Below are 26486 nucleotides of genomic sequence, written 5' to 3' on the forward strand. Positions count from 1 at the left end.
TTCTGCTTGAAATTGGCATTTGAAAATAGAACACCTTAAGACAAAATTATACTGCAAAGCTATATTCACAAACCACCATCAGAACATTCTCCTTTGTGGTGGTGGTTGTTCAGTCTCTAAGTCATGTCCGACTCTTTGTGACTCCATGGACTGCGGTACGCTGGGCTTCTCTGTCCTTCACTTCTCCTGGAGCTTGCACAAACGCATGTCCACTGAGTCAGTGATGTCATCCAACCACCCCATTCTCTTCGAGATAAACCCAAAGAAAGCCTGAATATGGGATATGGGAACCCAAATGTTGGCATAGGCAGATGTTTAGGATTCTCTCGACCAAAAGAAAGAACAGCAAACATCTGATTCCACTCATCAGAATGCCTTTGTGTGGGATGTTAGGCTCTGGAAAGAACAGAGACTGAACAGGATGGAGTCTTTGTGCTGAAGAATCTTACAGCCTCAGTGGAGAAGGCCGTGCCCCAGTTTAATAGCCTTTTCATTCCCATCCCTGCCCTGCTGGATTTAGGTGGGGATGAGGGGTGGGGAATGGTTTCATCAGCTTTTCTAGGCGAAGGCTGAAAAGCCTGAGTGAGAACACCCGGTCCCACCACGGCACCGCTGGTCCTTCCCCATTGATCATGGGCAGGCAGAGCCTCTCCTCAACCATGCTCCATCACACCACCTTCTAATTTCAATCTAAACAGAAGTCCTTACTTTCTAAACTGCAGGTCGAATACTCAACTACTGAACGTTCTGAAGTTCTAGAATCATCTCTATCTGGAAAAGAAAAGCTGCCCTGGAGGCCAGGGAGTCTGAAGGGCAGAGCAGGGTTACCTTTTGTTGAGACCAAGGAAAACGAAAGGCACCGGCCACAGGTCTGGCTTGGGCCAAAGCCCCAGTGCTCAATACCGTATAAAGCAGGCTGAGGGCCTCTGCCAGTCACTGGAGGGAAGAGATCCAGACGCTGCCGACCAGGGAGAGACCAACGTGTCTGCAGCGGCCAAAACCGAAGACAAGTTTATGTTCTAATCTAAGAAAAGCAACTAGAGAAATACTTTGTCGTGCTAAATTTGGTATCATGACATTTTCTAACTCCGGCAACGTGGAAAGTGAAGTATTTGGAAGTCGTGGAGGCCTGGGCTCTGGTTTTGGTTCTGAAAGGGATCTGCTGGGCTCAGGCGGCTGAGCGACTCCCTCTGGGTTCTGACTCCTGCAAAGGACCTACGGCTGTTTAATGCCTTTCCCCACTCAGACTGCTCTCTCTGTCTGAGGTGCTGCAGAGAGATGCTAGAAAGAACACAAAACAGCAGCTGTGAAAACACACAGGAGGTTGTGGTTGTTCAGTCGCTCAGTCGTGTCCGACTCTTTGTGACCCCACGTGCAGCACGCCAGGCTTCCCTGTCCTTCATCATCTCCCGGAGTTTGTTCAAACTCATGTCCATGGAGTCGGTGATGCCATCCAACCAAGAACCGACTCATTGGAAGAGACCCTGATGGTGGGAAAGATTGAGGGCAGGAGGAGAAGGGGACGACAGAGGATGAGATGGTTGGATTCACACGATAATGACTCAGTATTGCATTTCAAGAAATTCAGCCTCTCAGGACTGTGGTTGGCCAACAAAACTCTTGAGATTTCCCCAGGAAGGGAAGCACCAGCCTCAGCCATGAGAGATGCTACAACAGTCTCTGAAACTGGACCAGAGGCTGCACTGAAGCTGAGTGTCTGGGGCCCAGAGGAGAGAGATGAGCATCCTCCCCACTAGTCCAGGGGTGGGGCCACTGGCCACACCCAGCTCTTCTCAGTGTCCAGGCTCCCATCCAACCTGATATCATTTCCTCTTTCCTCCTAAAGTCTCTAGAGTCTGGACACAGCTGCCTGAGACCCCCGAGTACTTGGTAAGGCTTCCCGCGTGACTTCTACATTTGATAATTAAGTGTTGTTTGAATTCATGAAGTCTCTTAATACAGTGTTTAAAAGAAAGTCTCCTGGTTGCCTTTCTTGAACAAATAAAATTTTTTTTTAAAGTATGATACATCATCTTAGTGCTCATAAAATTCTTTCAGATAAAAATGAAACAATTATGTAAAAAGTATGTTTACATTAGAATGCCAACCTGATTTTTGAAACATGATATTTTGCAATATAGCCATCCAATTTTTTTTTTTAAACAATCTTTCATGGTGATACTCGAGCTACACAGCACAGAGACCAACCTGGCTTCTTAAAACCTATCCATCAACTTCCCACTCTACTGGCCAGGACATGGCTCAGCGCTTGTGCAGAAACCAAACTCAAGACCTTTGCAATGATGAGAACCTAGATGGGCACATGGAATCCAATTTTTTCTAAAATGCTCTTCTTTTGGAGCACAACATGTCATATGAGCCACAAAATGTGGGGATGCTAAGTTGCTTCAGTCGTGTCCGACTCTGTGTGACCCCATAGACGGCGGCCCACCAGGCTCCCCCATCCCTGGGATTCTCCAAGCAAGAACACTGGAGTGGGTTGCTATTTCCTTCTCCAATGCATGAAAGGGAAAAGTGAAAGTGAAGTCGCTCAGTCATGTCTGACTCTTCGCGACCCCATGGTCTGCAGCCTACCAGGCTCCTCCATCCATGGGATTTTCCAGGCAAGAGTACTGGAGTGGGGTGCCATTGCCTTTACGTGACATAAAAATGTGCTGTTTAAAGTGCCCTGTGGCGGAAGGAGAGGGTGGGACAAATTCAGAGGGCAGCACTAACGCAGATACCCTGCCATGTGTCAAAGAGACAGCTAGTCGGAGGCTGCTGTATCACACAGGGGGCTCAGCTCGGTGCTCTGACGACCTAGAGGAGTGGGGTGGGGGGGATGCGGGAGGGAGGCTCCAGAGGGAGGGGATACATGTACCCATATAGCTGATTCATGCCGTTGTACAGCAGAAACCAACACAACGTTGTAAAGCAATTATCCTCCAATTAAAATTTTTTTTTTAATTTAAAATAAAGTGCCCCATAGCCACTGCAGTGCCCCATCCCACTTATGGTCTTTTACAGCAGAATTAGGAGAGGGTGGCAAGGGTCCCATGGCTGGGACAGAAGCCCCCAAGGATGGAGCCCACCCTGGGCATTCACAGTCTTGAGTGCAGAGGCTATTCTGGCTTCAAGCAGGTAACACCCCTCACTCACAAACTGCCGAGACTCACAACCAGACGATCCAGGACTAAGTTTCCAGAAATGCTGAAGGTCAAGAAGGAAGCACAATTGAGGAAGCTCCCTCTTGACCTCTCCCCTGAGCAGCAGGGGCAGAAGAAGAAAGGAGAATAAGAACAGCACTGACAACCATTTCATGAACAGCGGCTGAGTGTCAGGTATGTACTAAATGTTGTTCACACAGTGTTTCTAGCCCTGGCTCAAAGGAAGAAGTGGCGATCCCATTGAACAAATGATACTACCGTAGCCTGTAAATCCACTGCCCAAGGCCTCACAGCTAGAAAGCGGGAGAGACAGATTTCAGACCAGAAGTGTCTGACTCCCACATCCGTTTCCCTAAGTCTCTCCCATACTTTACCGCTTCAGTCCAGGCCTAACATTGTAAATTAATGGCTCAATGGCCCAGCCTCCATTTGCTCTAAAATTGCAATGAGAGAGTTGATACAGTGAACAAGTAAAAAGTTCTGGCCAAAGCTAAAGCACTGATCATTCAGTGTAGAGCTTCACATAACAATGGCCATGTTAACCCCGTCTGTCCATTTCACTGGCCTGGAGGGACGCATCCCACATGGTCCCGAGGCAGCCTGGAGAGCCTGGCTCCCAGGGGGTCCCAGGACCAGCCAGCCGGAGTTGTGACAGGTGCATTGGTGTGTTTCATGTCAGAAGGTGCCATGACCTCCTGCAAAGGCAGGAGAACCACGTCAGGAATCAAGTTGCACTTCTGCTCACCAACGATGTGTTAATTCTTTTAGAAAGGTTTCATTTACGGTAGGTATCCTTGTGGTGCTAAGTAGGATGGTTTAAAGCCTTATCCCAGAGCTCCTAGACAATGAATGATTCCACCGGTGAGGAACTGCATGCATGGGAGAGAAAGAGACAAGCATCCATCTCTATAGATAGGAATGAACAGTAACTACTGACAAACAAATCCATAACAGAGACTTCAGAGATTTCATTCTTGCTCGCGCCGAATGCTCACCTCGTGTCTGTGACTCCATTCTCCCTTTTAACAGCAGTGATAACAGAGTTTGCATGAAAGATGGGCTACTCAGTGGTAGCTGCAAAAAATTTTGACATAGACAAAGAAAAAGAAATACACAAGTCTGCTATTTGGAATTGCTATAATCTCTTATAATAGGGGGGAAAAAGCATTTGATTTCTCTCATTTAAAAAGAAGTACTTTCAATACTGTATTGTATATTTGAAAGTTGCTAAGAGAGCAGATTTTTAAAGTTCTCATCACAAGAAATAAATTGTTAACTCTTTTGAGATGATGAATGTTAACAAACACTATGGTAATCGTTTCGTAATATATATGTGTGTGTAGTGTGTGTCAGTCATGTCAGACTCTTTGGAACCCCATGGACTGTAGCCAGTCAGGCTCCTCTGTCCATGGAATTTTCCAGGCAAGAACACTAGAGTGGGTTGTTATTTCTTTCTGCAAAGGATCTTTGCAACCCAGGGATCAAATTCACATCTCTTGCATCTCCTGCATTGGCAGGCAGATTCTTTACCACTGAGCCACCTGGGAAGCCTATACATCTATCTATCAAATCATTATACTACACACCCTAAACTAATACAATGTTCTGTGTCAATTATATCTCAATAAAACTGGGAAAATTACATGGTAAAGTGTTGCATAATAAACTTGCTTGCAAAAAAAATGTTAATTGAAAAAGTTAAGAGATAACACATTTCTCCTAAGTTATATAAAGTTGCTTGAACACATAACAGGGGGTAGTCACTAAGCTTCAGGAGTTTTCTAATCCAGCCATTTGGTAGAAAAATCAGAAACACCAAACCTTCTCCCAAAAGGCAGATTTAATCTGTTTAAAACTATAAAACCAAAGAAAGTCTTTTCCCAGGACCATTTTATTCAGAGGTCAGATATTGGAGAAGAACTGAGGGAAAGGCAAAAATCACAAAGCCCAATCCAAGAAAATACATGGCATGTAACCAGAAGAAATACTTAGACATTCTGCCCTTCATAAAACTTATAAAATATCCTTGACATAACACTGAGAGAGATGCTGGTGGGAGACACATATTCAGAATGCATGAAAATAATCTTATTTTCAGGCTGTCTGAAAAATTAAGTCTCTCAAAAATGTATCCTGCTATGAAGCCAAATTATTTGCTAAAACGTCAACACAGTCAAGATAAAATACAAAGTAAGGCCTTTGTTAAAAATCCCTGAAACAGGCTGCCACCCATCAGTTGAAGCCCTGTTAATTTCATTAATTTAATAATTCATGTTATTAATTTGTTGAGTATCTAGTCTGTGCCAGGGACCCAGACCGAGTTATCCAGAGGCTCCTAATTAGCAACACTGCCCACAGATTATCTGACTCCGCCTCTGTCTGCCAGGACATTCTACAGAGCAAGAGACAGAAATCTCAACTTCATATGGCTTCAGTCAAAAGGGATTTTTAAGGAAGCACTTATCTATACTCATCAGGCTGGCCAGGGCTTCAGAGCCCCCAGTGCCCCCCACCCTACATCTCTCAGCAGGTCCCCCTCCCTCTCTGCTGGCTCTGGGCTCAGAAGCCCAATCTCACTGCACACTTCCCCCACAGCCCAAGTCTCCAGGCTTCTCCTTAAGCCAGCCAGAGTGGTCACAGGAATGACAGGTGAGCGGCTGGACTTGAGCCACAGAAGAACACGGGGATGGTCCGCAGAGCTGGCCGGGCCCTCGGTGAGCCTAGGAGAATGCACGGGGAACAGCCAGAGCCTGGAGCGCGGCTGCCACACGCTCTCTCCCGGCCTGTCATCTTTCCTCACGCCTCTGTGCATCACTCCCTATTTAAAGCTTCCCCGGTTCCCAGTGCTACTGATCAGGGCCTTCCACAGACTGGCCCCACCTTATCTTTTCAGCAGGCTCCTTTTTTAATGCCCCAAACCACTTTCAGTATCGTATAACAGATGCCACCGATTATTCTCCAAAGAGATCCTGAGCTACCAGAATCCACGCATGGGAACAAAACCCCCCATGCTGCTACCTCCCCCAGCATCTCCTAACCTGTGGAGTCTGCCTCTTCAATCTTACCTCCTCAAGCACCAACATCTCCCTGGACAGAGCCAGTTTCAGGCAGGTTAACTGAAGCAGGAGGGTTCAGATTTGGAAAGACTAAAACCTAATTTCAAACAGACTCATAATCCAAGGACTTTAGGCACACCCACGGGTAGATATGGGTAGAGAAGTTCATCCCAGTAATCTTGATCTCATTTTCAAAAGTAAGAGGTAAAAGAATGAATACGTTTATCCAGAATATTCTGTTATGCTAGCTGCAAAAAAAAGGATACTGAAAATAAAGATCCCGAATCATATGCATGTTAGAAGGATGTTTGGTGTGTTAACTTTCAAAATGAAGAATCCACAGATTTCCTCAAATTGCTGGAAAAATGTAAGACCTTTATTCATACAAGAAATAGGGTATTTGACACACATACTTCTACAGATTTTTCAAGCCACCTACAAATTATCAAATAATTCTAATAAATAAGACTATACTCTGAAAAGACATAAGTTGTGCAAAATTTACTATTAAAAGAAGAAAAAAAGCCCATCAACTTTCCTATATAGAAAAGGATGTTTTGGGAACTCCTCTGATGGTCTAGGGGTTAGGACGTGGTGTTTTCACTGCCATGGCCTAGGTTCAATCCCTAGTCAGGGGACTAAGATCCTGCACACCATGGGGCACAGCCAAACGCATGAAAAGATGCTCAACATCACTAATTATCAGAGAAATGCAAATCAAAACCACTATGAGGTACCATTTCACACCAGTCAGAATGGCTGCGATCCAAAAGTCTATAAGTAATAAATGCTGGAGAGGGTGTGGAGAAAAGGGAACCCTCTTACACTGTTGGTGGGAATGCAAACTAGTACAGCCACTATGGAGAACAGTGTGGAGATTCCTTAAAAAACTGGAAATAGAACTGCCTTATGATCCAGCAATCCCACTGCTGGGCATACACACTGAGGAAACCAGAAGGGAAAGAGACACATGTACCCCAATGTTCATCGCAGCTCTGTTTATAATAGCCAGGACATGGAAGCAACCTAGATGTCCATCAGCAGATGAATGGATAAGAAAGCCGTGGTACATATACACAATGGAGTATTACTCAGCCATTAAAAAGAATACATTTGAATCAGTTCTAATGAGGTGGATGAAACTGGAGCCTATTATACAGAGTGAAGTAAGCCAGAAAGAAAAACACCAATACAGTATACTAACGCATATATATGGAATTTAGAAAGATGGTAACAATAACCCTGTGTACGAGACAGCAAAAGAGACACAGATGTATAGAACAGTCTTATGGACTCTGTGGGAGAGGGAGAGGGTGGGAAGATTTGGGAGAATGGCATTGAAACATGTAAAATATCATGTATGTAATGAGTTGCCAGTCCAGGTTCGATGCACGATACTGGATGCTTGGGGCTAGTGCACTGGGACGACCCAGAGGGATGGTATGGGGAGGGAGGAGGGAGGAGGGTTTAGGGTGGGGCACACATGTATACCTGTGGCGGATTCATTTTGATATTTGGCAAAACTAATACAATTATGTAAAGTTTAAAAATAAAATAAAATTTAAAAAATAAAAATAATAAACAAATAAAAACACCTATAAAAATTTTTTTTAATTAAAAAAGAAAAGTATGTTTTCATCTAGCTTATGTCAAGGTAAAGGAAATATCTCAGTGATTTCAGATAGCCCTGAATGCCTATAAATGGGCAGGATGTTGAGTTCCATCTACCTATACAATTGTTGCAACAGTTGATTTGATGGACATGCAACTAAATTTTAAAAATTCCCTGAGGGGAGATAATAAAACTAAAATAGTTAGTGACATAGACCTGTAGCTACTTAAGAAATGAGACTGCTAGCAATTCTTGGAAAAGACAGAGAAAAGAAAAGCGAGCCCATTTTTTGCTCAAGAGAAACGATAAATGCTATGCCAGCAGCCAAACTCATAAATAAAGCCAGGCACTTGAGAGATCTGCACAGGGCCCATATAATTTATTTTGGTAGGATGACCCTGGATGTGTAGGCTTAAAAGAACATGCACTGTTGAACAAGAGGACAGACTCGGGATTTATTTCAACACCACCTTAAAATAACCTCAACCAAAAATACCATTTTCAACAAGCCTAATAAGAAATAAAAGAGGAAGAAAGAAGAGTTAAGAGGAAAATAAATGAAGAACAGATGCTGGGCCTTCTGTGACTCAAAGAATAAGCCTAAGGAGTAACCTATTGAAGATAGTTGGCCTTAACACACTAGTAATTTTGAAAACTAAGATAGTATTTGGGAGAATAAGACCTAGTCAGGAAGCAATAGAAAGCAAAGTCTTCTTTTCATGATTTTCCTCTAAAAAAGATTTCCAAAATGCTTCTGAAGTTGATGTGTTTTTGACAAAAGCAAAGGTCTAAACCATCTACTTATATAGTTCTTTGGGAACTATGGGAAAACATTTTTCCAAGGGCAAGTTGTGCCAAATGGAACTTACTGCTGGTCCAAAGAGCAGAGAGACAGCCGGGCACAGAGGGAACCAAGTCATGTACACCCCGGCCCCTCCCACCATCTCCTGGCAGGATTCGGCGCCAGAGGACCAAGGCGGAGAGCCCTTGGTTGGCCGGGCAAGGCCAGGTTCCAGCTCATTTACACATTCCCATGCTTCACCCCTTGGCTCCGGGCCCCCAGGGACAGACTCCATAATCGGCACCATATTTTCCCCCTTCTCGTCTTACGGGTCAGCCCTTGGGAGCCCCTCATTCGCGTTCTGGGAAATGAGCATACAGCAGGATGTCGTGCAGACACAAAGATGCGAAGACCTCTTCCAAGGCTACATGACATCCCTGTGACAGGGAGCTCTGAGGTCCCCAAGAGCTTGAGGACACCATGCACCCAGCACAGTCTGTCCCCTCCAGCCTGCTACCCGTGCCCCGCCTCCTGAATCCTGCCTCTCCTTGGCCATTCCAGACGACAGAGATCACCCACTTTCCTTCAAACTGCTGGGACACTGCTGGTCTTTACTATTAAATATTTATGTCCCATTTATTCAACACTGCCTTATTACATGCTATTCTCACTGACCAACTCTGTTTCCAAGAATGTGTGTTCTCAAGGAGGTTCTTTTATTTCCAACCTTCCCTGCAACACCATGAACCATGCAGACCCACACCCGCACTAGAAATGTGGAAAGAACAAACACACAGTCCCTGGTTCCCTGGCTTCCTGAAACGATGCACCATCTCGGTGATACCAGAGCAACACGGCAGCCTTCAACACGAGGTCTCTTAAGGACAGGTAGTATTTTTTTTTTTCCCCTTTGTGCCCTAATGCTTAGCACACGCACATGCTAAAGTTTCTATCTAGTGACTGAAAAACAACAGCACTATGGTAAAGACAAAGTATGTGAGGGCTTCAGTTCAGTTCAGTCGCTCCGTCGTGTCCGACTCTTTGCAACCCCATGAATCACAGCATGCCAGGCCTCCCTGTCCATCACCAGGTCCCGGAGTTTACTCAAACTCATGTCCATCAAGTCGGTGATGCCATCCAGCCATCTCATCCTCTGTCGTCCCCTTCTCCTCCTGCCCCCAATCCCTCTCAGCATCAAAGTCTTTTACAATAAGTCAACTCTTTGCATGAGGTGGCCAAAGTACTGGAGTTTCAGCTTCAGCATCAGTCCTTCCAATGAACACCCAGGACTGATCTCCTTTAGAATGGACTGGTTGGATCTCCTTGCAGTCCAAGGGATTCTCAAGACTCTTCTCCAACACCACAGTTCAAAAGCATCAATTCTTCAGCACTCAGCTTTCTTCACAGTCCACTCTCACATCCATACATGACCACTGGAAAAACCATAGCCTTGACTAGACGGACCTTTGTTGGCACAGTAATGTCTCTGCTTTTTAATATGCTATGTAGGTTGGTCAAAACTTTACTTCCAAGGAGTAAGCATCTTTTAATTTCATGGCTGCAATCACCATCTGCAGTGATTTTGGAGTCCAAAAAAATAAAGTCTGACACTGTTTCCCCATCTATTTCCCATGAAGTGATGGGACCAGATGCCATGATCTTAGTTTTGTTAATGCTGAGCTTTATGACAACTTTTTCACTCTCCTCTTTCACTTTCATCAAAAGGCTCTTTAGTTCTTCTTCACTTTCTGCCATAAGGGTGGTGTCATCTGCATATCTGAGGTTATTGATATTTCTCCCAGAAATCTTGATTTCAGCTTGTGCTTCTTCCAGTCCAGTGTTTCTCATGATGTACTCTGCATAGAAGTTAAACAAGCAGGGTGACAATATACAGCCTTGACATACTCCTTTTCCTATTTGGAACCAGTCTGTTGTTCCATGTCCAGTTCTAACTGTTGCTTCCTGACCTGCATACAGGTTTCTCAAGAGGCCAGTCAGGTGGTCTGGTATTCCCATCTTTCAGAATTTTCCATAGTTTATTGTGATCCACACAGTCAAAGGCTTTGGCATAGTCAATAAAGCAGAAATAGATGTTTTTCTGGAACTCTCTTGCTTTTTCCATGATCCAGCAGATGTTTGATCTCTGGTTCCTCTGCCTTTTCTAAAGCCAGCTTGAACATCTGGAATTTCACAGTTCACGTATTGCTGAAGCCTGGCTTGGAGAATTTTGAGCATTACTTTACTAGCCTGTGAGATGAGTGCAATTGTGCGGTAGTTTGAGCATTCTTTGGCATTGCCTTTCTTTGGGATTGGAATGAAACTGACCTTTTCCAGTCCTGTGGCCACTGCTGAGTTTTCCAAATTTGCTGGCATAATGAGTGCAGCACTTTCACAGCATCATCTCTCAGGATTTGGAATAGCTCAACTGGAATTCCATCACCTCCACTAGCTTTGTTCGTAGTGATGCTTTCTAAGGCCCACTTGACTTCACATTCCAGGATGTCTGGCTCTAGGTGAGTGATCACACAATTGTGATCATCAGGGCCATGAAGATCTTTTTTATACAGTTCTTCTGTGTATTCTTGCCACCTCTTCTTAATATCTTCTGCTTCTGTTAGGTCCATACCATTTCTGTCCTTTATTGAGCCCATCTTTGCATGAAATGTTCCCTTGGTATCTCTAATTTTCTTGAAGAGATCTCTAGTCTTTCCCATTCTGTTGTTTTCCTCTATTTCTTTGTATTGATCACTGAGGAAGGCTTCCTTATCTCTCCTTGCTATTCTTTGGAACTCTGCATTCAGATGCTTATATCTTTCCTTTTCTTCTTTGCTTTTCACTTCTCTTCTTTTAACAGCTATTTGTAAGGTCGCCCCAGACAGCCATTTTGCTTTTTTGCATTTCTTTTCCATGGGGATGGTCTTGATCCCTGCCTCCTGTACAATGTCACAAACCTCATTCCATAGTTCATCAGGCACTCTATCTATCTGATCTAGTCCCTTAAATCTATTTCTCACTTCCACTGTATAATCATAAGAGATTTGATTTAGGTCATACTTGAATGGTCTAGTGGTTTCCCCTACTTTCTTCAATTTAAGTCTGAATTTGGCAATAAGGAGTTCAGGATCCACAGTCAGCTCCTAGTCTTATTTTTGCTGACTGTATAGAGCTTCTCCATCTTTGGCTGCAAAGAATATAATCAATCTGACTTCGGTGTTGACCATCTGGTGATGTCCATGTATAGAGTCTTCTCTTGTGTTGTTGGAAGAGGGTGTTTGCTATGACCAGTGCATTCTCTTGGCAAAACTCTATTAGCCTTTGCCCTGCTTCATTCTGTATTCCAAGGCCAAATTTGCCTGTTACCCCAGGTGTTTCTTGACTTCCTACTTTTGCATTCCAGTACCCTATAATGAAAAGGACATCTTTTGGGTGTTAGTTCTAAAAGGTCTTGTAAGTCTTCATAGAACCGTTCATCTTCAGCTTCTTCAGCGTTACTGATTGGGGCACAGGCTTGGATTACTGTGATATTGAATGGTTTGCCTTGGAAATGAATAGAGATCATTCTGTCATTTTTGAGATTGCATCCATGTACTGCATTTTGGACTCTCTTGTTGACTATGATGGCTACTGCATTTCCTCTAAGGGATTCCTACCCGCAGTAGTAGATATAATGGTCATCTGAGTTAAATTCACCCATTCCAGTCCACTTTAGTTCGCTGATTCCTAGAATGTCGACATTCACTCTTGCCATTTCCTGTTTGACCACTTCCAATTTGCCTTGATTCATGGACCTAACATTCCAGGTTCCTATGCAATATTGCTCTTTACATAATCGGACCTTGCTTCTATCACCAGTCACATCCACAACTGGGTATTGTTTTTGCTTTGGCTCCATCCCTTCATTCTTTCTGGAGATATTTCTCCACTGATCTCCAGTAGCATATTGGGCACCTACCGACCTGGGGAGTTCCTCTTTTAATATCCTATCATTTTGCCTTTTCTCAGCAATGGCCGAGAGGAGCAATCCCACCTCCAAGGAGTGGCGGCTGCGCGCGCAGGAGGGCTGAGAGGAGCTACCCCACGTCTGAGGGCGGGGGGGGCGGCTGAGAGGAGCTACCCCACATCCAAGGAGCGGTGGCTGCGTTGGTGCAGGAGGGCCGAGAGGAGCTATTCCATGTTCAAGGTCAGGAGGGGCAGCCTTGAGGGGATACCCCTCATCCAAGGTAAGGAGCAGTGGCTGTGCTTTGCTGGAGCAGCTGTGAAGAGATACCCCACATCCAAGGTAAGAGAAAACCAAGTAAGACAGCGGGTGTTGCAAGAGGGCATCAGAGGGCAGACACACTGAAACCATACTCACAGGAAACTAGTCAATCTAATCACACTAGGACCACAGCCTTGTCTAACTCAATGAAACTAAGCCATGCCGTGTGGGGCCACCCAAGACAGGCGGGTCATGGTGGCGAGGTCTGACAGAATGTAGTCTGCTGGAGAAGGGAATGGCAAACCACTTCAGTATTCTTGCCTTGAGAACTCCATGAACAGTATGAACGGTATGTGAGGGCTTAGAGGTAGAATCAGGTATGATTAACCAAGAATGCTCTATTACTGAATTTGAATCTTCAGTCAAGGAGGTAAGGAATTCTCAATGGTGGAAGATGTTGCAAGTACAAGACATAAGGAATAAGGACAAATGAAAAAATAAACAAAAAAAGAGCTCTCTCTGCAAAAGCGAAGACTAAAACTAAATGCCATGGAACTAAGACTTTTGACTTTCTCCCCCATAGCTGGGGTACAGGATGCAGCTGTGGTTAAACAAGCAGTTTTTAAAAGCTGCTGTGAACACAAGTCAGCAGGTAAAAATCAAAGCTGCACCCTACAACTTGATTAGAATTTTTTTTTTAAATCCAACTAGTCTTCACACTGCAAAGACGTTACCCAGGTGGTGTAGAATCTGACAGGTTTCAAGCAACTTTAGGGCACTTTGCTTTAGGTCATAAGCTCTTTATGCAATTGCTATATATACAGCCTTCCCAGGTGGCTCAGTGGTAAAGAATCAGCCTGCAATGCAGAAGACACAGGTTCGATCCCTGGGTCAGGAAGATCTCCTGGCGTGGAAACTGGCGACTCAGTCGTTTCCTCACAGGTATTCTTGCTGGAAAATTCCATGGACAGATGGCAGGTTATCCATGGGCTCACAAACTGACAGACACAAGTGAGCATAAGCACATATGTAATTACATAGCTCTTCATGAAATTCTTTATTTGAAAAGTTGAGACTCTTCAACACACCGTGTCCTGCCAGTTTCTGGCAGACTAGTTTTCATGCAGTTATTTGTAGTGTTTTGTGAGAATCCTTGGGATTAAAGTTTTGGTTACAATGTTGCTTCACTTTTTAAAGCCTGATTTTCCTTGCAAAACTAAAATCTGTGAACTTGGTACTAAGCCCAGGTATAATATTTTTATTGGAAGCCATATTTCTATTATCTTGTGAAATACTTTTATTTTAATAAAATACTAGCATAAATACGAGAGCACTGGACCCTAACCACTAGACAACCAGGGAGCACTAGCTCGTGTTAAAAAATAAGACAGATGTTAGCTAGACTTATTGTGATCAATTTACAATGTACACAAATACCCAGTTGTCTGTTGGGTGCTCCAGGAGGATCCTAGGACATTGGTTTGCATCCTGAGGTGGGTGAGAAGCAACTGGAAGGTTTACAAGGGAAGAAAGGCAACAGGATTTGGCAAATAAATCTAAAAGTGGAAGATTTTCCAAGGTCTTGGCTTACGGTGATTTTATATATATATATTGCAATATTTTTGTTTGTTTGTTTGCCTAAGTCTTTCCTACAGTGTAAGTACCATAAAACTAGGGAGCTTGTCTTATTCACCACCAGATGGATCCCCAAGGCCTAAAACAGCCCCTGACCTACAGAGAGCACTCAACGAATAGCTGTTGAAGGTCCAAGTGAAGAATAAAGTCATGAATAGGGTCCTTGAACTGACTCGCTCAGCTCAAGAAGGTAGAATCCCTTTGATAAACCACCACTACTCCCACAGGCTGAACAGCTCACTCCCACGTGGAAGTCAACGATGCCCCAAACGTTCAAAATCATCTGTGCTTTGCTACATGCCCTGAGGAACAAGACTTTCTTTCAGAGCTTGGCAATAAATTTCTTTCTCCGGGAATCTGTGATAAGCAGTGTTTTAATACACGAAAAAGAGGAGAAAAGTAAACATACAATTTTTGTAAAGCTGTCATAGCCTGCCACAAAATGTTAAGTGGGGGTTATTTTTAACCTATTTTAAATGGCTGTGGGAGGAAGGGTTGGACTTGTGTCCTGGGAAGTAACTTGAACTCCCAAAGGCTTCAACTCGCTGTCCACTAGGGGAAAGGCCACTAGAAAAAAATAGTTTTGACTGTTCCTGGCCTAAGAAGTATGGTACAAAATGCGTTTCTTGGCCTCCCTCTGAGTGCAATAGAATATAAAACAGAACCATCACACAGGACAGAGTCACGAAATCCTGGCTGTTCAGTCAAGAAGTTTACTTTCATGCATACTTCACAGTGAGTCCCATTCACAACGGAAAAACCAATAAAAGGAACCTTTAAATAAGGATGAGAAAATATACGCACATGTGTTCTGTGAAAACAAGCACTTCAGACACTGTTTGCCTGTGGAGATGTGACAGAGGTGATAACTAAAGCAAATCAGTCAATACTGTGAGGTCAAGTGACAAATGTTGAAATTCACAAATAAAGAAATGAATGTCCAATGGACAAAGGTAGGCGGTTATGTGTTCACGTCTTGATCATTTCTCATAAGCATTCAAATATTTCAAGGTGTATAATGTGTTCACTGTAAGACATTAAGCTTCTGAAAGCTTTAATGCAGGCATCAATGAAACCATGTTATTTTCACCCACTAAAAAGGAGAAAAATCAGTGTATTTCTCAGTTTCCTCCCCACACATCCACTCCAAAGGGAACTCTCTCTCAGAAGTCCTCGATGATGTCATAGAGGCTTCTTCTCCAGGGAACAGAAGCCACGGCAGGGGCTTCCTGAGCAAAACTCGACACTTTTCCAAAAATCCATGTGTTGGATGAAATTAATGCTTTTATAAAAGAAAAATATGCTCTCAAATATGGATATGAACTAGAGTTGGGTGACGGGAAGGGACTCTTTGCAGAGTGCCTTCAGAGTAAAAAGTACTCAAACACATTGTACAGTAAGGAAATGAAGTGAATGTGTAAGTCAGATGAAATGTTTGGATTAAGAAAAAAGTTTTTATTCTCAAATTTTGTCAAAGTTCTTCCAGCATACAAACCTGTGACCATCTCCTTTTGCAATGATGATGATAATGAATATAATAAAACAGAAAATACTTACTACATGTCACATTAAGTATTTCAATGTATCCTCTTCTTTAATGTCCTAATGAGTTACAGATGGAAAAATCAAGGCTTTGGGAGACCTCAACTGACTCATTCAAGATCATATACATTTCTATAGTAATCAAGACTGTGTGGTACTAGTGAAGGATAGAGATCAAAGGAATAGAACCAAGAGTCCAGTAAGAAACCCAAGCATCTATGGTCTGAGCAACTATAGGGAAATAATTTTTCACACAGTTATGGAGACAAAGGGAATAAGGAAAGTCAGTAAAGGATGCTGGAACAACTGGAATCCCATATGGAAAAGAGTGAATGTAGACCTCTATCTCATATCATATACAAAAATTAACTCAAAATGGACTAAAGAACTACACAGTGTAAATCTTTATGACCCTGGAGTAGGCAGTGGTTTCTTAGACATGCATAAAACATGAGCAACCAAAGAAAAAATAGGTAAATTGGACTTATTCAAAATCAAAAACTTTTGTGCTTCTAAGGACAACAATAAGAAAGTGAAAAAAATGACTCACAAAATGGAAGAAAATATCTGCAAGTCATATGTCTGATAAAGATCTGGTATCCAGAATATACAAAGACTTACAACTCAACAATACAAATATAGATGACACAATTAAAAATGAACAACTGGCTAGAATATAACACAGAAGAAAATCTTGATGGTTTGGCAGTGCTTTTTAAATACAACAGCAAAAAAAATAAAAATAAATAAATAAATACAACAGCAAAGGCATGATCTACAAAAGAAAGAATTGATAAGTGAGAGCTAATCAAAATTGAAAACTTCTGCTTTGTAAAAGACCCTGAGGGATGGGATGGGGAGGGAGGTAGGAGGGAGGGTCAGGATGGGGAACACATGTACACCCATGGCTGATTCATGTGAATGTATGGCGAAAACCACTACAATATTATAAAGTAATTAGCTTCCAATTAAAATTTAAAAAATAAAAAGACACTGCCAAAAAACAAAACTGAAAAGTCAAGCCACAAGATTGGGAGAAAATATTTGCAAAAGGCATTTCTGATAAAAAACACTTGATTAAAAAATGAGCCAAAGACCCTACCAGACACCTCACCAAAAACATACAGAGGGCAAATAAGCATACAACCTACATCATACATCATCAGGGAAATGCAAATTAAAAAAACAATGAGCTACCACTACACACTGATTAGAATACAAATACTGACAACACCAAATGTTGACAAGGATGTGAAGCAACTGGAACTCTCATTCATTCCTGACAGAAATGCAAAATGGTACGGTCATGTTGGAAGAAAGTTTGATGGTTTACTTATAAAACCAAACATGCTCTTACTAGGTAATCAAGCAATTACCTTCTTCGGATTTACTCAAAGGAGCTGAAAACTTACATTCACACAAAAACCTGTACACAGAAGTCTATAATATGCAAACTGAAAAGGCTACCTAATGGATGATTCCAACTGTATGACATTCTGAGAAAGATAAAACTGTGAAGACACAAAGACATCAGAGGTTGCCAAGGGCTGGGATGGGAGGGATGAATATGTGGGACACAGGATTTTCAGGGTAGTGAAGCCGCTCTGTATAATACTATAATAATTGATTCTGACTAATGCAGCTATGAACATAGGCATACAAGTGTCTATTTGCGTCCCTGTTTTTAATTCTTTGGGGCATATATGTAGGAACAGAATTGCTGGATCATTTCAGTAATTCTATGTTTAAGTTTTTGAGGGACCACCAAACTGTTATCCCAGAAGCTGCTCCATTTTACATTTCCACCAGTCATGCTCAAGAGTTGCAACTTCTTTACATCCTTGCCAAAACTTACTTTTGTTTGTTTGTTATCAGTAACCATCTAATGGGTATAAAGTGGTATTCGACTGTGGTTTTGATCTGCATTTCCCTAACAGTTAATGATGCTGGCCATCTTTTCAGGTGCTCACCAGCCATCTGGATATCTTCTTTGGAGAAATGTCTATTCAAGTCTTTGCCCAGTTTTTAATTGAGTTGCTTGGATCTTGTTATTATTGTTGAATTATAAAGGTACTTGTTTGCTTTTTGAAAATAGATTCAAATACCTGAACCAGAGAAAGCATAGCAGAATCTTTCATATTACAAACGAATCATCTAGCACACCTTTAAATATTACACTCCTCTCATGCTGGAAAATGTATCTATTTACAGTTCACCTTGATAAATGATAGGTGAAGGTGAGGGAAAAAAAAAAAACAAAAATTAAGCTACTGGGAATAAGCCTGACAGGCTATAGTACATGGGGTTACAAAAGAGTCAGACATGACTTACCGACTAAACAACAAAAATAAATATATTATTTATGTACAAGATACATAATTCAATATTCAACTGAAAATAATTTGATGTTAGTCCTTAGATGTAATGAAATCCATAGGGAACTCTGACCTAACATACAAGCATATATGGTTTATGAGAAAGTTTTCAGAATTTGTATTTAATGACTGACTTGATTTATATCAGACTACTTTCTAAAGGATTTGAGATCTTTATAAAGTGATAAAAAAGAAAGCCCTATTTTTTAAAAGTATGCCACTCTCATATTGTCCTTCTGCAGCTCCTCAAGGGGATGCCCCCACCCTACTAAGGAAATCACCTCCGTGCCTAACAGGCATCTCAAATTCGGTGTGTCCAAAACTGAGCCCCAGGGTCCCTCTCCCCTCACTTCCAATCTCCTCCTGTGGCTCTTTCCATCTCAGCAATCCACCCTTACAGGCTGGGGCAAATAACCTAGGTGCTCTCCTTAACGCCTCTTTTTCTCTCCTCTCTTATCTACTCTATTAGTAAATCCTTATCACTCTACTTTTAAATATATTTGGTTTATTTCCACCTCCATTGCTACCTTCATCCCTTCTTTCTATCTTTGCCTACCCTCCCACCTGCATCCAGTTTATTTTTGCCCAAGATCCTGTTAAAGGTAAGCCAGAGCTCGGATCCCTTCTGTGGATCTCCCCACCCCGCTTAAAGCTCGCTCCCCACAGCACCCTGCCCCTCACCCACCTGGCTTCCTGCTCCTGCTCAAAGACTCCAAGCAGGCGCCTACTTCCAGACCCTCTGCTGTCCTCAGGTGAGCGGGTAATTGGCTCCCTCACTTGCAGGCCTCTGCTCAAATGTTATTTTATCAAGAAGGCTGTATTATCAGCCTATATCAAACAGACCCATCCTAACACTCCCACCAACATCCCTCTCCTCCTTATATTGTGCTATTTCTCTTCATAGAATTTTCACCATCACACACACATATAGTGTACATCCCCCTAATTAGAAAGGGCTTCCCTGATGGCTCAGTTGGTAAAGAATCTGCTTGCATTCCGCTGGAGAAGGGATCGGCTACCCACTCCAGTATTCTTGGGCTTCCCTTGTGGCTCAGCTGGTAAAGAATCCCCCTGCAATGCAGGAGACCTGGGTTTGATCCCTGGGTTGGGAAGATCTCCTGGAGAAGGGAAAGGTTACCCACTCCAGTATTCTGGCCTAGAGAATTCCATGGACTGTAGTCCATGGGGTCACAAAGAGTCGGAAGTGACTGAACAACTTTCACTTTCACCTGCTTTCTTACACAGTATAAAATGAATAGGGATTCTTATGGTCTACAACACATTATGTGTTCTGTACCCACATCCGGACAACCCAGACTACAGCTACACTTTTGCTAAACCTACTAGAAGTGAGGATTTCAACACACGTAGGTGGTTTCGAGGAAAGCTTGACCATAACTCCCACTTAGGCACAACTCAGAAAACTAAAGAAAATGTTAACTGCTACAGCTATACTTTTTTTTCTATTTTTTAAATGTTTTACAATGTTTTGTTGGTTTCTGCCATACAACAATACAAATAAGCCATAACTATACACACATCCCTTAAGTGGTGTGTTTCTCTGTAACAAACTTAGCAGCCTTGCTTCTGAAATGAGATCATGTACTTGATTACACAGGCTACCTCCCCAATATTGTCAAATATTGGGCAATGGAACAGCCCTTAACAATTGGGCAATAATCTGTCTTTGTTGTTGTTTGGCCACTAAGTCCTGTCTGCCCCATAAACTGCAGCACGCCAGGCCTCCCCATCCTTCACTATCTCCCGGAGTTTGCTCAAACTTATGTCCATTGAGTCAGTGATGCCATCCAAACAACTCATCCTCTGTCACCCTCTTCTCCTCTTGCCCTCAATCTGTCCCAGCATCAGGGTCTTTTCCAAAGAGTTGGCTCTTCACATCAGGTGGCCAAAGTATTGGAGCTTCAGCATCACTCCTTCCAGTGAATATTCACGGTTGATTTTCTTTAGGATAGACAGTCTTTACACAGATTCAAATCAAAACAAAAGGCTGACCTTGGTTCTTTTGACAAAACCAAATTGCAATAATGAGAAAAAATGAGAGGAATGTCTGATACCTTCCCTCAGGGCAAGAATGTGAGGAGGGCTGAGAATGCAGAGCACTGGGAACCCAGGCCACCTTCTCTCCTGCTCTCAACATCCAAATGCGAGACAGCGGAGTTGTTGAGGACGCAACCGTTGCTATACTGTCTGCTTCTGAATCCTCACTCTGCTCCTTGCTGCTGACTAACATTTCACCTCAGTTTCCTCATCTGTGAAATGGGGGTAATAATAATACTTACCTAATTAGAGTTATTTTAAGGACTAATGAATCGAGTGCCTAACACACAGAAAGTACTACTGAAGGATTTTCTTTCACCAGTACTATGTATATTGCTACTGTTACAGACAGCCAACAAAAGTATATTCAATCTCACCAATAAGCAAAGCTATATAAATTCATGAGAAACCACATTTGCTGAAGCTCTAATACTTTGACCACCTGATGTGAAGAGCCGACTCATTGGAAAAGACCCTGATGCTGGGAACGATTGAGGGCAGGAGGAGAAGGGGGTCACAGAGGATGAGATGGTTGGATGGCATCACTGACTCAATGGACATGAGTTTAGAGATGGTGAAGGAAGGGAAGTCTGGCGTGCTGCAGTCCACAGGGTCACAAAGACTCAGACATGACTCAGCGACTGAACAATAAGGACACTTCATATATCATTCTCATAAGAAGAAAGAAAAAAAGTTCCTCCGCTTACAGTGGTAAAGCAGACACAACTCCAATGGCAAATGCAGCAGATGATGTGAAAAATCTTTATATAGAAACGGAACCCACAAACACACTTCAGAAGTTTAAGCTGAGGCGACAGAGAGATCTGTCCAACAATTTAAATTCACTGATGTTTATCACAGTTATTTGTTCTAGTGACAAAACGGAAGCAAATAAATATCAGATATTAAGGAATCAGTTCAGTTCAGTTGCTCAGTCGTGTCCGGCTCTTTGAGACCCCATGAACCGCAGCAGGCCAGGCCTCCCTGTCCATCACCAACTCCTAGAGTTTACCCAAACCCATGTGCTCTAAGTCAGTGATGCCATCCAACCATCTCATCCTCTGTCATCCCCTTCTCCTCCTGCCTTCAATCTTTCCCAGTATCAGGGTCTTTTCCAATGAGTCAGCTCTTTGCATCAGGTGGCCAAAGTATTGGAGTTTCAGCTTCAACATCAGTCCTTCGAATGAATATTCAGGGTTGATTTCCTTTAGGATGGACTGGTTGGATCTCCTTGCAATCCAAGGGACTCTCAAGAGTCTTCTCCAACACCACAGTTCAAAAGCATCAATTCTTCAGTGCTCAGCTTTCTTTAGAGTCCAACTCTCACATTCATACATGACCACTGGAAAAACCATAGCCTTGACTAAACAGACCTTTGTTGGTAAAGTAATGTCTCTGCTTTTTAATATGCTGTCTAGGCTGGTCATAACTTTCCTTCCAAGGAGTAAGCTTCTTTTAATTTCATGGCTGCAGTCACCATCTACAGTGATTTTGGAGCGTAGAATAAACTTAGTTAAAAGCTGTAAAATGTCTGAAATGTTAATCTGCTTTCAACCTCACAAGTTAGTATCATCCGTGGTATCAAGGATGCTGACAGAAGACATAAGACTCCAGGGTCAGGAATTTGGACTCCGTGACTCTCTGCAACCCAGAAAGCAGGGCCTCAGGCCTGTGCCAGGTGCCTACTCCCTCCCCTGGCCCCCTCCCCTCGCCCTCCACCCCCCAGTCTATGGGAAAAGAGTGCCCAGCACAGGCCTTGCACACAGCGGCTCCCAGATGAAGAACTCAGAGCACAGAGCCGCCCACATGCCAATCTTGTAAGAGGGCTGCTAACAAGCCTGAGCAACCTCTGCCCCCGAGGAAAATATTGTCTTTCTTATCGCAGACAGCAAACGAATCTGCCCTTTGCCCAGGGGAGGAACTGTGTCTTTCTTTCAAGGTGGTTCACTACAAAATCACCCTTGAAAAAGATAACTTCAGAGCAAAAGTGCAGAAATGTTTAAGACCCATGGAGAAGTGATTGCCTTCTAACACTAAACAATTTATAATGCCTCCACACAATGTGAGACTGTGTAGTGACAACAGATCAGTTTTCAGAAGAAAGTTTAATAAAGTAAGAAATATATTTATGTTATACTATTAGATACAAAACACAGGTTCTCACTTTCCAAAATTACACACACACACAGAGAAATAAAATAAACCTAATTTTGTTTTATGTTGTTTTCCTATTTTTATACAAAGAAAAGTTTTATATATATATAGTTTATAAAGTTTATATAAAGATAAGTTGCTAAGTCATGTCTGACTCTTTGCAACCCCATGGACTATACCGTCCATGGAATTCTCTAGGCTACACTGGAGTGGATAGCCTTTCCCTTCTCCAGGGGATCTTCCCAACACAGGGATCGAACCCAGGTCTCCCACTTTGCAGGCAGATTCTCTACCAGCTGAGCTACAAGGGAATTCCAAGAATACTGGAGTGGGTTGCCTTCTCCAGGGGATATTCCTGACCCAGGAATCGAATCGGGGTCTTCTGCATTGCAGGAGGATTTTTTACCAACTGAGCTATCAAAAGGGCTCACAATAGATACAAAGTTAACAGCAGTTCTTGGGTGTTGAGATTATGCACAGCTTTCATTTTCTTTCTGCTTTTTTGAACTAAATTTTCTGTATTACGTTTTTACAGAAAGAAAGGGGAGTTTTTAAAAAAACACCCATGGATATGACACCAAAAGCACAAGTGAGAAAACAACTGGGTAAGGTTGACGTCATCAAAATTCAAAACTTTTTCATTCAAAAAAAAAAAGTGTAAGTTGCTCAGTCTTGTCCGACTCTTTGTGACCCCATGGACTGCAGCCCATCAGCCCCCTCTGTCCATGGAATTCTTCAGGAAAGAATACTGCAGTGGGTAGCCATTCCCTTCTCTAGAGGATCTTCCTGACCCAGGAATTGAACCTGGGTCTCCTGCATTAGCAGGCAGATTCTTTACCATCTGAAACACCAGGAAAGCCCTTGTGTTCAAAGGATCCCATCAAGACAGTGAAAAAAAACTGACAGACTGGGAGAAGACATATGCAAGTCATACCTCTTTCGGAGTTATATCGGATTACTTATTATACGGATTACGGACTTATATCCATAATGTATAAAGAAGTTTTGCAACTCAATAATTAAGCAAATAACCCAATTAAGAATGAACAAAGGATTTGAATAGACAGCTCTTCAAAGATACACAAACGGTCATTAAACACATGAAAAGATGCTCAACATAATTAGTCATTCAGTTCAGTTCAGTTGCTCGGTTGTGTCCGACTCTTTATGACCCCATGAATCGCAGCACGCCAGGCCTCCCTGTCCATCACCAACTCTCGGAATTCACTCAGACTCACGTCCATCAAGTTAGTGATGCCATCTAGCCATCTCATCCTCGGTTGTCCCCTTCTCCTCCTGCACCCAATCCCTCCTAGCATCAGAGTCTTTTCCAATGAGTCAACTCTTCGCATGAGGGAAATGCAAACCAAAGTCATGATGAATACCACTTCACACCGCCTGGGATGAATAAAAGAGACTGACAATAACAAGTGCTGGCAGAGATGGGAAAAAATTGGAACCTTCACACATTGTTGCTGGGATCTTAAAATGGTGCAGTCACTTCCAGAAAACAGTTTGGCAGTTCCTCAAAATGTTAAACAAAGGACTGCCATATGAGACCAATTTCACTCAAAGGAGTTGAAATTCCACCTAAAAGAAATAAAAACATATGCACACACAAAAATTTCCACGAGTTCATAGCAGCATTACTTGTAATAGCAAAAAACAGAAACAGCACAAATGTCTAACACCTGAAAAACAAAACGTGATATATCCACAGAATGGAGAAAAAGAAACAAAGTACTAGTTCATACTACAAACTTGAATAAACCTTGATACATTATGCTAAGTAAAAAGAGCAAGCCACAAAGGACCACATATTGCATAATTCAACTTAGATGAAATGTTCAGAAAAGGGAAACACATAAAGACATAAAGTACATTAATGATTGCCAGAGATAGCAGGGGCAAGGGAGAAATGGGGAGCGACTTTAGGGTAAGGAGTTTCTTCTTAGACTGATGACATGCTGTGGAATTAAGATAACTGTAATGGTTATATAACTGTGAATACACACCAAAAAAGCACAGAACTGCATACTTCAAAAGAGTAAATTTTATAGTATGTAAATTCCATCTCAGCGATGGTGTGATCACTCACCTAGAGTCAGACATCCTGGAATATGAAGTCAAGTGGGCCTTGGGAAGCATCATTATGAACAAAGCTAGTGGAGGTGATGGAATTCCAGTTGAGCTATTTCAAATCCTAAAAGATGACGCTGTGAAAATGCTGCACTCAATATGCCAGCAAATTTGGAAAACTCAGCAGTGGCCACAGGACTGGAAAAGGTCAGTTTTCATTCCAATCCCAAAGAAAGGCAATGTCAAAGAATGTTCAAAGACAAGCAATGTCAAAGAATGTTCAAAATACTGCACAATTGCACTCATCTCACATGTTAGTAAAGTGATGCTTAAAATCCTCCAAGCCAGGCTTCAGCAATACATGAACCATGAACTTCCAGATGTTCAAGCTGGTTTTAGAAAAGGCAGAGGAACCAGAGATCAAATTGCCAACATCCGCTGGATCATGGAAAAAGCAAGAGAGTTCCAGAAAAACATCTATTTCTGCTTTGCTGACTATGCCAAAGCCTTTGACTGTGTGGATCACAATAAACTGTGGAAAATTCTGAAAGACAGGAATACCAGACCACCTGACCTGCCTCTTGAGAAATTTGTATGCAGGTCAGGAAGCAACAGTTAGAACTGGACATGGAACAACAGACTGGTTCCCAATAGGAAAAGGAGTACGTCAAGGCTGTATATTGTCACCCTGCTTATTTAACTTATATGCAGAGTACATCATGAGAAACGCTGGACTGGAAGAAACACAAGCTGGAATCAAGATTGCTGGGAGAAATATCAATAACCTCAGATATGCAGATGACACCACCCTTATGGCAGAAAGTGAAGAGGAACTAAAAAGCCTCTTGATGAAAGTGAAAGTGGAGAGTGAAAAAGTTGGCTTAAAACTCAACATTCAGAAAATGAAGATCATGGCATCAGGTCCCATCACTGCATGGGAAATAGATGGGGAAACAGTGGAAACACTGTCAGACTTTATTTTTCTGGGCTTCAAAATCACTGCAGATGGTGACTGCAGCCATGAAATTAAAAGACGCTTACTCCTTGGAAGGAAAGTTATGACCAACCTAGATAGCATATTCAAAAGCAGAGACATTACTTTGCCAACAAAGGTCCGTCTAGTCAAGGCTATGGTTTTTCCTGTGGTCATGTACGGATGTGAGAGTTGGACTGTGAAGAAGGCTGAGCGCCGAAGAATTGATGCTTTTAAACTGTGGTGTTGGAGAAGACTCTTGAGAGTCCCTTGGACTGCAAAGAGATCCAACCAGTCCATTCTGAAGGAGATCAGCCCTGACATTTCTTTGGAAGGAATGATGCTGAAGTTGAAACTCCAGTACTTTGGCCACCTCATGCGAAGAGTTGACTCATTGGAAAAGACTGTTGCTAGGAGGGATTGGGGGCAGGAGGAGAAGGGGACGACAGAGGATGAGATGGCTGGATGGCATCACTGACTCGATGGACGTGAGTCTGAGTGAACTCTGGGAGTTGGTGATGGACAGGGAGGCCTGGCATGCTGTGATTCATGGGGTCGCAAAGAGTCAGACATGACTGAGCGACTGAACTGAACTGAAACATTATACACACACAGACCATACATACACACAAAAGCAAGAATTATTGAAATGGTAGAAGATACAAATAGATAATTAGAAAAGTAACAAAACGGTCAATAAAAATTTGGAAAAATATTTCAACTTACTAGAAATTAAAAAAAAACTACATACAATGAATTAAAGAAGCACTATCCCCCTTTTACAAATTTTTTTGACATAATAAAGCAATGGTACAGTGAGAGAGACACTGTCCTCCATTTCTGAATCTTAATATAA

The 26486-nt window shown here is 42.5% G+C and overlaps 1 protein-coding gene and 1 non-coding gene across 4 annotated transcripts in view; one reads left to right on the forward strand and one right to left on the reverse strand.

Moving 5' to 3' along the window:
• MTMR7 (myotubularin related protein 7) overlaps positions 1 to 26486 on the reverse strand; it is a 101291-nt gene that overhangs the window by 64825 nt on the left and 9980 nt on the right. The gene's annotated exons all lie outside the window — the stretch shown is intronic.
• TRNAE-UUC lies at positions 6790 to 6861 on the forward strand. The gene has a single exon. It is a non-coding gene; the product is annotated as a tRNA-Glu (tRNA).

This window comes from Bubalus bubalis, chromosome 1 (assembly GCF_019923935.1).
Source record: "Bubalus bubalis isolate 160015118507 breed Murrah chromosome 1, NDDB_SH_1, whole genome shotgun sequence".
Taxonomy (NCBI): domain Eukaryota; kingdom Metazoa; phylum Chordata; class Mammalia; order Artiodactyla; family Bovidae; genus Bubalus; species Bubalus bubalis.